A 13169-nucleotide genomic window follows, 5' to 3' on the forward strand; every position below is an offset into this window, starting at 1 on the left:
AAGACCCACTGTACTTTCGGTGTACAAAACAGCAATGTTTGCTTATCCAACTGATTTTGGAATTACATGATGGAGCCAACATGAAAACTGAGTCAATAAGAAAACAAATGCTTATAAAGCAGTAACAAACAGCCTCTTTTTCCAATACATGTACCAAATAAATTTAACTTAGAAGAACTGAACTAAATATAAAACACTTCAAAAAGAAGAAAAGGAACATTATGCTTACTAAGAATTTTGGCATGATCCAGAGAATGTGTTCAGGGAACTGACCTCTGTGCAAAGGACAGAAGCATTTCAATGGCCGTGGCTGAAAGCCTCTTTTTGTAAGTTGTTCTACAACATTCTATAAACTTTCATCTTATAGCATGTAAATTTTGTATTAACTTTTTGTGTTTTTCTATATCTAAGAATTTTTTAAAGACCAGAATAACAACTTTTTAAAACAATGAAGCTATTTTTCTCTTCTTGAATAACGAATTGCCTTTTCTTTATAATTCATAGAAGAGAGAAAAAATCCATGAGCTTAAAACTCCCATATCTTCCTGCCTCCAATTCTACAAATGCACCTGTATCCTCTCCCTCTTCCATCCTGTTACAACAGAAGCAGCGGGCCTTCTCTCATCAGAGGCCAATCTCCCCCCTCATCCCCAGTCCCGCTTCTCAGGGACCCTGATGCCTTCAGCTATCCCCTTTTGTTTGTGTTGTTTCGATCTCTCTCTCTCTGTAATGGATTCAGACTAGTGGTATTTAAGCATGTTCTAGCATCACTTATCTTAAAACAACAAAAAATAATACCCTTGAACCCCACATTCCTCTCTACGTCTCTCTCTTTAATCCCCTCCAGAACCAACATTCACAAAAGTTGTTTTCACTTGCATCCACTCCTCAACCCATTCCAGTCTGGCTTCTTCCCCCAAAATTGTTCTTGATAAGGGCATTAGCTAATCAGCCAGACCTGACACATACCCCTTGAAGCACCTCTTCTCCGGGGCTTCATAACATCACAACATTCCTAGGTTTTCTCCTGGTTTTTCTTGAGTTGCTCCTCCTCTGTATCCTTTCTTAGCAACTCCTTTTCTATCCATCCTCCAAGTTTTGGAGCTTTTTAGGGCTCAGTTCTGAGTCCTCTTCCACTCTCCATTCTACAGTCTCCCCTAAGATGATCTCATCTACACCTGGACTTTAAATGCAATCTAAATGCCAGTGATGCTAGGATTTTTACCTGCAGCTCAGACATCTTTTCTGAGCTCCAGACCACATCCCACTGATGAATTAAAGCACAGTGGTTTAGATGGGCCTTGAGGCCAGACTGCTTGGGTTTCAAAACTAGTTCTTCTACTTACTTTCTGGGTAACCCTGAGCAAGTTGGTCAGCTCTCTAAGACTCAGTTTCCCCAACTGTAAAATTGGAATGATAACAGTACTCACTTCATAGGGTTATTGTGTGGATTAAATAAGTTGAGGAAAGCACCTACTATGTAACACTCAGCAAGTTTTCATTATCCACGATTACTAGTACCATATATGTCCATTAGAACATGTCAAAGGCATCTCAAACTTACTCTGATCTGTATAAAACTGGATTCTATCTTTTCTAACCCACCCAATACACATCACCCTTGTTCACCACCTGTGAATTCTAAGGGAGAACTCTAAGGTGACCCTTTGCATGATCTCCTCCCCTTGAGTGAGTAAATATGAGGAGATATCACACTTGCGATAAAGGGATTTTGCAGATGTAATTAAGCCCCCAAATCAGTTGACCTTATGATGGGAAGATCATCTAGGTAGGCCTGACCTAATCACCTGAGGCCTAGAGATCAGAAAGGAAGATCTAGAAGGCAGAGAGTCAAAGCATGGGAAGCATTTGACACACCTTTGCTGGGCTGAAGATGGAGGGGCCCAATGAGAATGAATACAGATGGCCTCCACAAGCTGACAGAGGCCCCTGACTGACAGCCAGCAAGGACCCTGGACCTCAGGTCAACAGCTACAGGAACAGCCAGAAGAAATCCGCCAACTACAAGAACGAGCTTGGAAGTGAATTTTTACCCTGAGCCTCCGGACAAGAACGCAGTGTGGTTACCACCTTGACTTCAGCCATGCTGTGGGGCCGTTTAACCTACCAAACCGGGAGCTGATAAATGGCTGCTATTACAAGCTGCTAAATTTGTGGTAATTTGTTAGGCAGCCACAGAAAATTAATGCACCATTTGAACAAACAGCACCTTCAAACATGTTTGTTCCAGCCAGAAACCCCCATATCAATACCACACCAAGTTCTATTGATTCTATCTTGTAAACACATCTCAAATAGATTCACAATTCGTAATCTCTAATTGTTACCTAACCCAAACTCGTACATTCCATCTGAACGTCTGTAATAGCCTCCTAACTAGTCTGCCTTCATGCAATCGTTCCTCCCAGCAATGGGAGTCAGGTTTCACAATGCAAAACAAATTTCTGAAAAACCCTTCTGCGGCTTCACACTGCACTTAGGACAGTTCCTTACCATGACCTACAAAAGCCTGAACGAAATGGCCCTGGCTCCCTTGTCAGCCCCATTTCCTGTGACTCTCCTGCTTGGATACGATGCTCGAGCCACACAAGCCTTTATTCCAGTAACCCCAGGGTGAGAAGCCATTTCCCACTTCAGCACATCTGTGCTGCTTCTTTTGGCAGAAATGCTTTGTCCCCTGCTGTCACCCATGGCAGCCAGGGCCTGCGCTCGAACATTACTACTTCACAGAAGCCTTCCCTCACCCTCACGTGATGCCAGGTCACCCTGCTAGACTCCGTCACAGAACTCTGCACTTCTTCACAGAGTTTATCACAATCACAATCATGTAGTTAGTTGCATGATTATGTATTTAAGGTCTTTCTCTCAGGTGTAGTTCAATGAAGGCAGAAGCCACGTCTAATTTGTTCCCTGTTAAAACCCAGCATCTGGTATGGTGTGAGACACACAGTAGGAATTCAACATATCCTAAATGGATGAATAAAAATGTGCTTGTTTTGCCCAACTTACACATGGCAAAAGTAGGTCAGGGTTATGAGTTTGATTTGGGTGTGCTCCATTAGATTTGTCCTATTATAGTCCTAATTATGATATTTCCTTACAAACAAATGACAGCATAAAGGAAAACCAGGGGCAAGTTCATGGGAAAGGATTATTGCAAATCTAGTACTAAGATTCAGCGCTCACGCCCTCTTAAGGCAGCATCATATTTAGATATGAAGTGCAACATTATCCTTATTACATATTTTAAAGTTTTTCCTTTAGGAAAAACACATAGTTCCAGTCCAGTATGGATGTGGTTTGAGGAGAGAGTGCTTCAGCTGACTGAATTTTCCAGTTAACAATGGGATAGTCCACTAATGTAGAAAATTGCCCGATACAAAAACAGCCCAGTGTACGATCTGTACCTTTTCGCCAGTAGAATTTGTTTTAAAAAGTATGCCTCTATTTTATTGATTTCTTACTGTGTTTTTTTAACAATCAAAAGTGCTATTAATTAATCAGACACTTCACTTTTTTTCTTTTTAGGAGAAAAATAAAAATAGCATTAACACCGTATGACAAAGATTTTATTTAAGAAGCAAAACACTGGCTAGAAAGTCAAATATTTTCCCATATTGTCCATATTATTTGTGGTTTGTATCTATGTGTTTGTAAGTAAATGTACTTATCATATAGTTACCTAATTCCTGCCTTGGTTCAGAAAAGATTTAAGGCAAATGACTTGGATTAACTAAAGCATAAGAAAAGAAGAAAAAGAAAGATTAGGGACAGAAAATGATACCAGGAAGAGGCTCAAGATGCATGCCAGACCACAATTTTATGTGGCATAGGCTTGAGATATGAAGCTTTCTAGCCACCGACGTGATCAAAGAGGTCTGCTCAGGGACCCACTTCACAGCATTCCTGTGAGAACCAGAACAGCTGGGCTAAAGCAGCTCCGAGAGGCTTGACAGTGAGATCAGAAAGGAATGTCTTCTTGGGGATTCCTTAGAGAGGATTACCATTCTACTTCTACTAAGAATGGCACTTGTTACCATTTTCCACTAAAATAGTTGCTTAAATAACTGACTGCTTCACATTGTTATCATACTCAGTTACCCGGGCTTGGGGTAAAATTATCTCTTGGCTCATCCAATCTTAAGCAAGATGTATTAGTTTCCTATCGCTGCTGTAAAATATTAACATAAACTTCACGGTTTATTAACAATACAAATTTGTCTTCTTACAGTTCTAGAGATCAGAAGTCTGAAACTGGGTCTTACAGAACTAAAATCAAGGTGACAGCAGAGCTGTGCTCCTTTTGGACAGTCTAGGAGAATATCTGTTCCTCAGCTTCTAGAGGCTGTCTGCATTCCTTGGCTCATGGCCCCCTTCCAGCAATGGCATCACCCCAATCCATTGTCACATCTCCTTGTCTCTCTCTCTTTCCATCCTCACATCACCTTCTCTCACGCTAACCTTCCTGCCTCCTCCTCATTAGGAGCCTGTGATTACACTGGGCCCACCTGGATAATCCAGGATACTGCCCCCCACCCCTTAAGATCCTTAATCACATCTGCAAGGTCTCTTTGCCACGTAAGGAAACATTCACAGGTCTCAGGGTTAGAACACAGACATCTTGGGGAAGAGGAGATCTTTATTCAGCCTACCACACAAGACTCTATCGTTTACCTGTTTGCGGCTACTGAAATTGTTGAGAACGGTGTCAGAAAATATCAGTGTTAACGCCAACTCTACATAACAACACTCAGTGCACAAATGGAGAACTTAATCAAAAAAGGTTTTTTAATTCAAAAGTTAATCATAGAATTCTTTTAAGTACCAAGTACACCTTCTATATTCCCAATAATGTGACATACAAAAAGATTTACAGAATTTTTTGTCAGGAATACACTGATTATATAAAAAAGCACACCTACACAAAAACTTGAGTGTAAAATAAAATAACTGTAACACCAAGTCCTGCACTAAAAATCGGGAACTTTACCTCCCTATCCTCCCCGTAGTCTCAGGGGAGGATGCCTACTGAATATTTAAAAAAAAAAAAGTGACAAAGCCAGCTCACTTACAACTTTAGGAAGGTATAAAGTCCACAGAACTCACTGGATTTTTGGAGGAACAGCTATAGCGGAACCCAGAGGGGTATTGCTAGAGACAAACATAAGGAGGGCAAGATTCTATTTTAGACCCTATTCATCTTCCCTGACAAACAAGAGGAATGTAGGAGTGCTCATCCCTTTGAGGTGCATAGAGGGATCTGTAAATCATTAAGGAAGCTCAAAGGAGATAACTGGGGCACCCCCTCCCTCCCACTGCATTTTGAGATTGACACCTCTCAAGAGTGTATTTAATTGTGAAGCTAAGTCAACACATGATGTTATGATGTTAGATTTTCCCTAGAGGAGTTTTCACCTAGCATCAGCTTCTTTTTCATGGGAAGAATTCAATCCTGCCCACCAAACCACTTATGTCTCCAGGAAGCTGAGTTTTCAAGATTCTTCCCTGCTTTGGAGTAGAGGTTAACGTTGGGTCTGATACAACAGTAGACTCGCCACCTGAGAAGGTTTTTCCCCTTACAGACTATAAATACAAAATATTCTTGAATCCCCCTTGACTTAAGGGCTGAGATGCCACCTCCTTTGCCCAAATAGATCATTTCCTTAATCTCTAAAGTGTGTGGTAGAAAGTTAAGAACTTCCCTTTAAGGTCTAGGCTCTAGGGAATTAAGTTAGGGTACTATCAATAACCTATTTATATTTTTAACCTTCCCAATGTATCCTATAAAACTAAAGATAGAGCACAAGTTCTGCCTACTCTTCTCAAGGTGAGAAAGTGTCAAAAAAAGGGAAAAGTACTATAAAAAATACACACACACACAGATGTATATTTACTCACATATAATATAAAGAGGAGAGTTGTGTTGTTTTCACAGATAACTAAGATTGTCACTGACATCTTTCAAAGTGTATTATCACAGGTAACCATTATGTTCCCAGAGAGCTAATTATAAATTAAATCATTATAAATGCAATCATATTCAAAAAGCATCAGGGAACTGCTGTTTTTCAGTGGGATTCAATCATGAATCCTTGGTAAAACAGAATTATCTTTTAAAGTAAATCACCACTCCTCACTCGTGTCTATACCAAGATTTCCACAGAAATTCCATAGAACATAAGCTTAATGCTGTTAAGTACTTTAGATATAATTCAGTCCAACACCTCTACTTTATGGATGAGATAGCTTAGGCTCAGAAAGGTGAAATGACTTATCCCAGGTCACAAGGCAAGTTGGGGGCAGAGCTAGAAATACAGTCCACCCCTGACCTCCGTTAGCCTTTACTTAGAAGATCCTAAACACAGATGCCAGCAACCAAACAGGTGAAATCTTTAATTGGTGGCAAAAAACAATCAAGCATATTTTGGGGAAACCAGACACAGACATCATCAAAAAACCAAAACTGTAGACAAATATCTCTTATGAATATAGGCACACAAAAATCCTCAATAAAATACTAGCAACCTGAATAAGGCATGACATATAAGAAGGATTATATTCTATGACCAAGTGGGATTTATCCCAGGAATGCAAGGTTGGCTTAACACTCAAAAATCAATTAATGCAACACACCCTATCAATAAAACAAAAACAAAAACCACACAATGATCTCCATAGATGCAGAAAAAGCATTTGACAAAATCTAGTGCCTTTTCATGATAAAAACACCCGAACAAACTAGGAAAAGAAAGGAACTTCCTCTATCTGATAAAGGGTATCTATGAAAAACCCATAGCTAACCTCATACACAACAGTGAAAGACTAAAGTTTCCGCCCTAAGATCAGGAACAAGACAAGGATGTCTGCTCTCACCACTCTATTGGACACTGTACTGAGGGTTCTGTCCAGGGCAATTAAACAAGAAAATTAAATAAAAGCCATGCAGACTGGAAAAGCAGTAAAACTATCTGCTATCTCCATCTGCAGATGACACGATCTCGTAAAGAGAAAATCCTAAGATATCCACTAAAAAACTAACAGAACTGATAAACTAGTTCAGCAAGGTTGCAGGATACAAGATCAAAAATGAAAATGAATTGTATCTCTATATAGTTGCAATGAACAATCCAAAAACTAAATTAAGAAACTAATTCCTTTTACACTAGCATCAAAAAGAATAAAATACTTAGGAGTAAATTTAACAAAAGATGCACAAACTTATACTCTGAAAACTACAAAACGTTGTTGAAAGAAGATCTAAATAAATGGAAAAACATTCCATGCTCATGGATCAGAAGACTTAATATGCTAAGTTGGCAACACTCCCAAAATTAATCTACAGATTCAACGTAATCCTTACCAGAATCCCAGCTGGTTTCTTGGCAGAAATTGACAAGCTGACCCTAAAATTCATATGGAAATGCAAGGGACCCAGAACAGCCAAAACAGTCTCGAAAAACAAGAACAAAGTTGGAGGACTCACACTTCCCAATTTCAAAACTTACTAAAAAGTTACAGTATTCAAGACAGCGTTGTACTGGAATAAGGATAAATATAAAGATCAGTAGAATCGAACTGAGGGTCCAGAAATAAGTCTATACATCTATGGTCAACTGATTCTCAACAAGAGTGCCGAGACAGGGGCCAGCCTGGTGGCACATGGGTTAAGTTCGCACGTTCCGCTTCAGCGGCCTGGGGTTCGCCAGTTCAGATCCCAGGTGTGGACCTACACAGTGCTTGTCAAGCCATGCTGTGGCAGGCATCCTACATATAAAATAGGGGAAGATGGGCATGGATGTTAGCTCAGGGTCAGTCTTCCTCGGCAAAAGAGGAGGATTGGCAGCAGATGTTAGCTCAGGGCTAATCTCCATCAAAAACAAAAAAAGGAGTGACAAGACAATAAAATGAGGGAAAAAAAGTCTTTCGACCAATGGATCAAAATCCTCAACATAACAGCTAAAACCATAAAACTGTTAGAAGAAAACAGAGGCATAAATATTCATGGCTTTGGATTAGTCAATGATTTCTTAGATACAATACCAAAAGCACAAGAAACAAAAGAAAAAATAGGTAAATTAAACTTCATTAAAATAAAAGACTTTTGTGCTTCTAAGGATACCATCAAAAAAAAACAAAAAGAAAACCCACTTTATGGGAGAAAATATTTGCAAATCATATACCTGATAAGGGACTTATATCTAGAATACATAAAGAACTCTCACAACTCAATAATAAAAAGACAAATTAACTAATTAAAAAATGACCAAGGATCTTAATAGACATTTGTCCAAAGATATGCCAATGGCCCATAAGCACAGGAAAAGATGCTTAACATCATTAGTCATTGAGGAAAACACAAATCAAAATCACAATGAGAGGGGCTGGCCCAGTGGTGCAGTGGTTAAATTCACAGGCTCTGCTTCAGCAGCCCATGGTTCTGAGGTTCAGATCCCAGGCATGGACCTGCACACCACTCACCAAACCATGCTGTGGTGGTGTCCCACATACAAAATAGTGGAAGCCTGGCACAGATGTTAGCTCAGGGACAATCTTCCTCACCAAAAAAAAAGCCACAGTGAGATACCACTTTATACTCACTGCAATGGCTATCAGCAAAAAGACAGACAATAACAAGTGCTGGTGAGGATGTGGAAAACTTGGAGCCCTTGTACACTGCTGGTGGGATGTAAGTGGTGCAGCCACTTTGGAAAACTTAGAAAGTTAAACACAGATTTACCATGTGATCTGGTAATTTTACTCTTAATATCTACCCAAGAGAAATGAAAACATAGATCCGCACAAAAACCTGGACACAAATGTACACAGCAGCATTATTCACAATGGCCAAAAGGTGGAAACAACCCAAATGTCAATCAACTGATAAATGGATAAACAAAATATGGTATATCCATACAATGGAATACTATCTGTCAGTTAAAAAAATAAGTGCTGATACATGCTACAACATGATGAATCTTGAAAACACCATGTTCAGTGAAGGAAACCAGTCATAAAAGACCACATACCGTAAAATTCCGTTATAAGAAATGCCCCTCGGCAAATGTATAGACAGAGAAAGCAGAATTAGCAGTTGCCTAGGGCTGGGGATGGGTGGTGGGAATGGGAAGTGACTGATATAAACGGGTAAGATGTTTCTTTTCAGGGTGATGGAAATGTCTAAAATTAGACTGTGGTGATGGCTGTATAACTCTATAAATATACTAAAATTCGTTGAATGGTACACTTTAAAAAAGTGGATTTTATGGTATGTAAATTATATCTCAAAAAAAGCTGTTCAACAAAAAAGACACTGCAGCTTTGATCTTGCTCTTTCTTTCTCTTCAATCGCTTGTTCTAGGGGAGCCAGCTGTCATGTCACGAGGACACTCAAACAGCCGTATGGAGAAGTCCACATGGCAAGGCATTGAAGCATCCTGCTGACAACATGTGAGTGAGCCGTCTCAGAAGGGGAGCCTCCAGCCCCAGACCAGTCTTTACGTGACTGCAGTCCTGGCCAACACCTTGACTATAACCTCACAAGAGACCCTGCGTCAGAACCATCAAACTAAGCAACTCCCTAAATTCCTAACCCGCAGAAATCATGTTGCTTTAAGCCACTAGGTTTTGGAGTAATTTGTTACATAGCAATAGATAACTAATATCCCTTCCTTTACCCTTTCCTCAGTGTTAAGCTCTCTTCTACTGATGGACATCTAAGGAAATGTCTTCCCAGCAATCCTTCCTCTTCTGAGAGCTTAGTTTCACCCCTATCCACATGTTTAGTGTAGTAGCTGTCATGCTAGTGGAACATGATCCCATTCCCTGGCCTTGGTTGAATGATCCAAGAGGACACCTGACCAAAGCTAAGCCAATAAAGTTCTTTTCTGAAACTTTTATATCCAAAGCTAAGAGAAAGGCAGTGTTTCTCCAGTATCTGAAGCTATAAGATACAAAACTTGGGGTCTCTCACAATGATGTTCTTTCCTATGTGGAAAGAGCTGGACAGCAGTGGAGAAGAATGAAGTCATCACATAGAGACAAACAAAGATTCAAGATGGAGAGAGGTCAGAGGACATAAGCCTCTGGTTCCAGCGACTTCTAATGCAACCCTGTCCTTCCAGTGGGAAGACCATATCTGTCTTATAACCCCAGCATCTAAAACAGCACTCAGTACGTAAGAGGTAACGAAATGTTTATGGAATAAATGAACAGGTAAAATAACCCAGTATTCTTCCAATAATACTTCCTCTTTTTTTGTTGCTATTGTTCAACAGAGAGTTAGATTATTTGAAACCTGAAAGTTCTAACCTCTTTGCTACCTTTATACTCTGTATATCCTCTATTATTATACTTATGACAATATCTCCCAATTACTGGTTTACTTGACCTCCCCCCTACTATCAGAGGGCAAGACATTTTCTTGGTCATGTTTGGTATTATCAGAACCACCTAGCCTAAAAAACAGAAAGTGTTCAAGGAACGCATGTTTAACTGATCTTATCAATCCTTTACTCTTCATTCTTTAGCTTTTACAGTCACTGTCATCAATTCATCAACCAGCTAACATCTCCAAGGTACTGGGAATACAATAAACTGTTAGACTTGGTCCTGAATTTTCATCTATTCAGTGAATTCATTCATCAAATATTTGAGTACCTACCATATGAAGGGGGTTGAAAATGGACAAAGGACATGGTGTCTGCCTCAAGGACCCTACAGTCTAGCACAGACTAGAAAATCAATTATTACAGTACTCTGTGTTGAACGTTATTGAAGAGCTATGCACAGGCTGCCAAGCAGCAGCAGAGACATGGGGAGTCTCTACTTCAGAAGGCAAGACGTGTACAGAAAAAGATGACAGCCTGGCAATGTGGCACAGCCTAAGCACCAAATGAGTGATTTGTTCTCTAAGTTACACTGGATTAATTCACATACATTAAGAAAAGATACTGTTATGGAGTGATTTTTCAGATTTACATTCAACCAGCATTTCCTGAGTGCCTAATACATGCCAAGCAACCTGCTTAGCACTTTTCCAACAGGGACCCATTCAATTCTCACATTTTGTAGATGAGAGAAGTCAGTGTGCAAGAGTGAAGTGGCTTGCCCAACTCTACAGAGCTACTGGGTGGCAGAGCTGAGACTCAGAATTAAGCCTTCCAATTCTATGTCCAGGTATGCCATGCTACTCAGTCTACACAACTGGAACAATTTCCATGTCCTTACATGTGACTCTTACTGCCTTTTTATTCATCCTATGGCACACAATGCAGTGTTGGGCACAAAGAGGAAATCACCAACTGCTGACTTGATATGACAATATGCGTGTCCACATTTTGAGAAGGGACCACATCAGATCAAATTACTTTGGTGCCTATTATAGCATCATGTGCTAAGAGGAGCGCAGTTGGCTGAAGATGAGTGAATCTTTCAAGTTATATTTTAACAGCGTTTTTGACCACTATATCCGGTCAGTTGTTCCAATGTTCAGTAATAAATCAAAATGACTGTTCGTTTCCCTTGACAGCTAACAGTACTAATAAATTCAGTATAATCTCACCATCCATCAGAAAAATTTCTAAAACGCAAACTTGAAGCTGACGATTCACACAGTTAGTAGAGAAGGGGAAATAAAGCAGTACCATTGTTGTCTACAAAACTAGCAGTGTTTGCAAAATCCAGAAACTGAGCAGTTGGTTGACTACTAATAACAAGTAGGTTGCTCCTTGGTCATTTAGCAAAAAGCTGTGTGTTGCAACATGGTCATTGGCTGAGGAGCATATGGCTTCAAGTAGCTTTTGCTGTACAGCACCATTCTACATATATAAATCAGTGAATTGTTATGTAAGATAAGAAAAAGAAATTCAAAATCTCCATACCAGAAAGCACCTGACACTGAGCCTGGCACAAATCAGATAATTAATACTGAATAAATGTTTACTGAATAAATGATTTAACAGCCCTTTGAAAACATCAGTTGTCTGTTAGCTTGAGATAGAAAAATCAAACCAGCCAAACCTACACAGGCTATGTTAGAAACTCAAAAAAATTACAGAGTAACTGGCTCAAAATACAAAACAAATTCACAAGGACCAAAAAACAATGTTTAAACATGCTGAAATAAGTGAGCATGCATTTGACATCCCTCTTAAATTAAGTCTGCCACATTGGCACTCAGGGGAATGCTAACCCACAATCTCATCAGAAACAACAAAAACTAAAAGAAGGAGAGCAGACCTAACTTTACAGTCTGTTGGAAACAGCAACAAGGTGTACTAGGCGTACACCTGAAACCTGCTGTATAAGCTCTGTGTCCACATAATAAAAGATTATCCCAATATGCCAAAGCAGCTGAATCCAAAACCTTCATAAACGCTCCCAAGAACATTTCAGCGTAATAATGAACAACTCATGAAAATGTATTACCTGCTCTGAAATGAAAAAGTCTCTCTAATAGGAGACTGGGCTCCACAAATATACACCCGAAATGGACTGATCAGTCCAAATAAGCATTTTCCAAAATGAACAACCTGGACCCACACAACGAATAAAGTAATCTAACAAGTAGAAAGCTTGTGACAACTCTAGTGATCTCAAACACTAGAACGTGAGCGCTTAAGCCGGCTAGTTAGTCGCTTTTACCTAGAGCTTTAAATTTAAAGAGCCGTCTTCTCAAGAGACGTTTCAAAGAAATTCAAGGCCAAGTATAGTATTTCATGATAATTGCAAATAAAAGCATTCAGTCCCTGGAGCCCGTGATCCCTCTTTATCTCACTGGACTGGACTCATGAAAAGCCCGAGGGACGCCCATCCTGCTAGGTCGTAAGGACCCCAGCACCTTAGGGGACGGTTCCACAAACCCCCGCCGGGACCACCTCTAGGGAAGCAGAGGGGTGAAAAAAGGCATCACGCTTCAAAACAAAGCGTCGTTCACCCGACTCTGAGGAGGGCGCACCTTTCACCCCCGACAGGATGCAGTGACAGATGTGTCACCTGTGCGGGAAGGGGGCGTGAAGACATCCTCAGAGACGAGTGCCAACAGGCAGCTGTCGGCTGCTCCGCGGGCCCCAGCGCCCCGCGCCCGTCGCTCATTCCCGGGCTCCGGAAAACTTTCGGCGCTGCCCCGGGCGCGCCCCCACCTGCAGGAC

General features: G+C 40.4%; 1 protein-coding gene across 1 annotated transcript in view; it reads right to left on the reverse strand.

Moving 5' to 3' along the window:
* Nucleotides 1–13169, reverse strand: part of RPS6KA5 (ribosomal protein S6 kinase A5) — a 170910-nt gene that overhangs the window by 156947 nt on the left and 794 nt on the right. The gene's annotated exons all lie outside the window — the stretch shown is intronic.

Source organism: Equus quagga, chromosome 20 (assembly GCF_021613505.1).
Source record: "Equus quagga isolate Etosha38 chromosome 20, UCLA_HA_Equagga_1.0, whole genome shotgun sequence".
Lineage (NCBI taxonomy): Eukaryota > Metazoa > Chordata > Mammalia > Perissodactyla > Equidae > Equus > Equus quagga.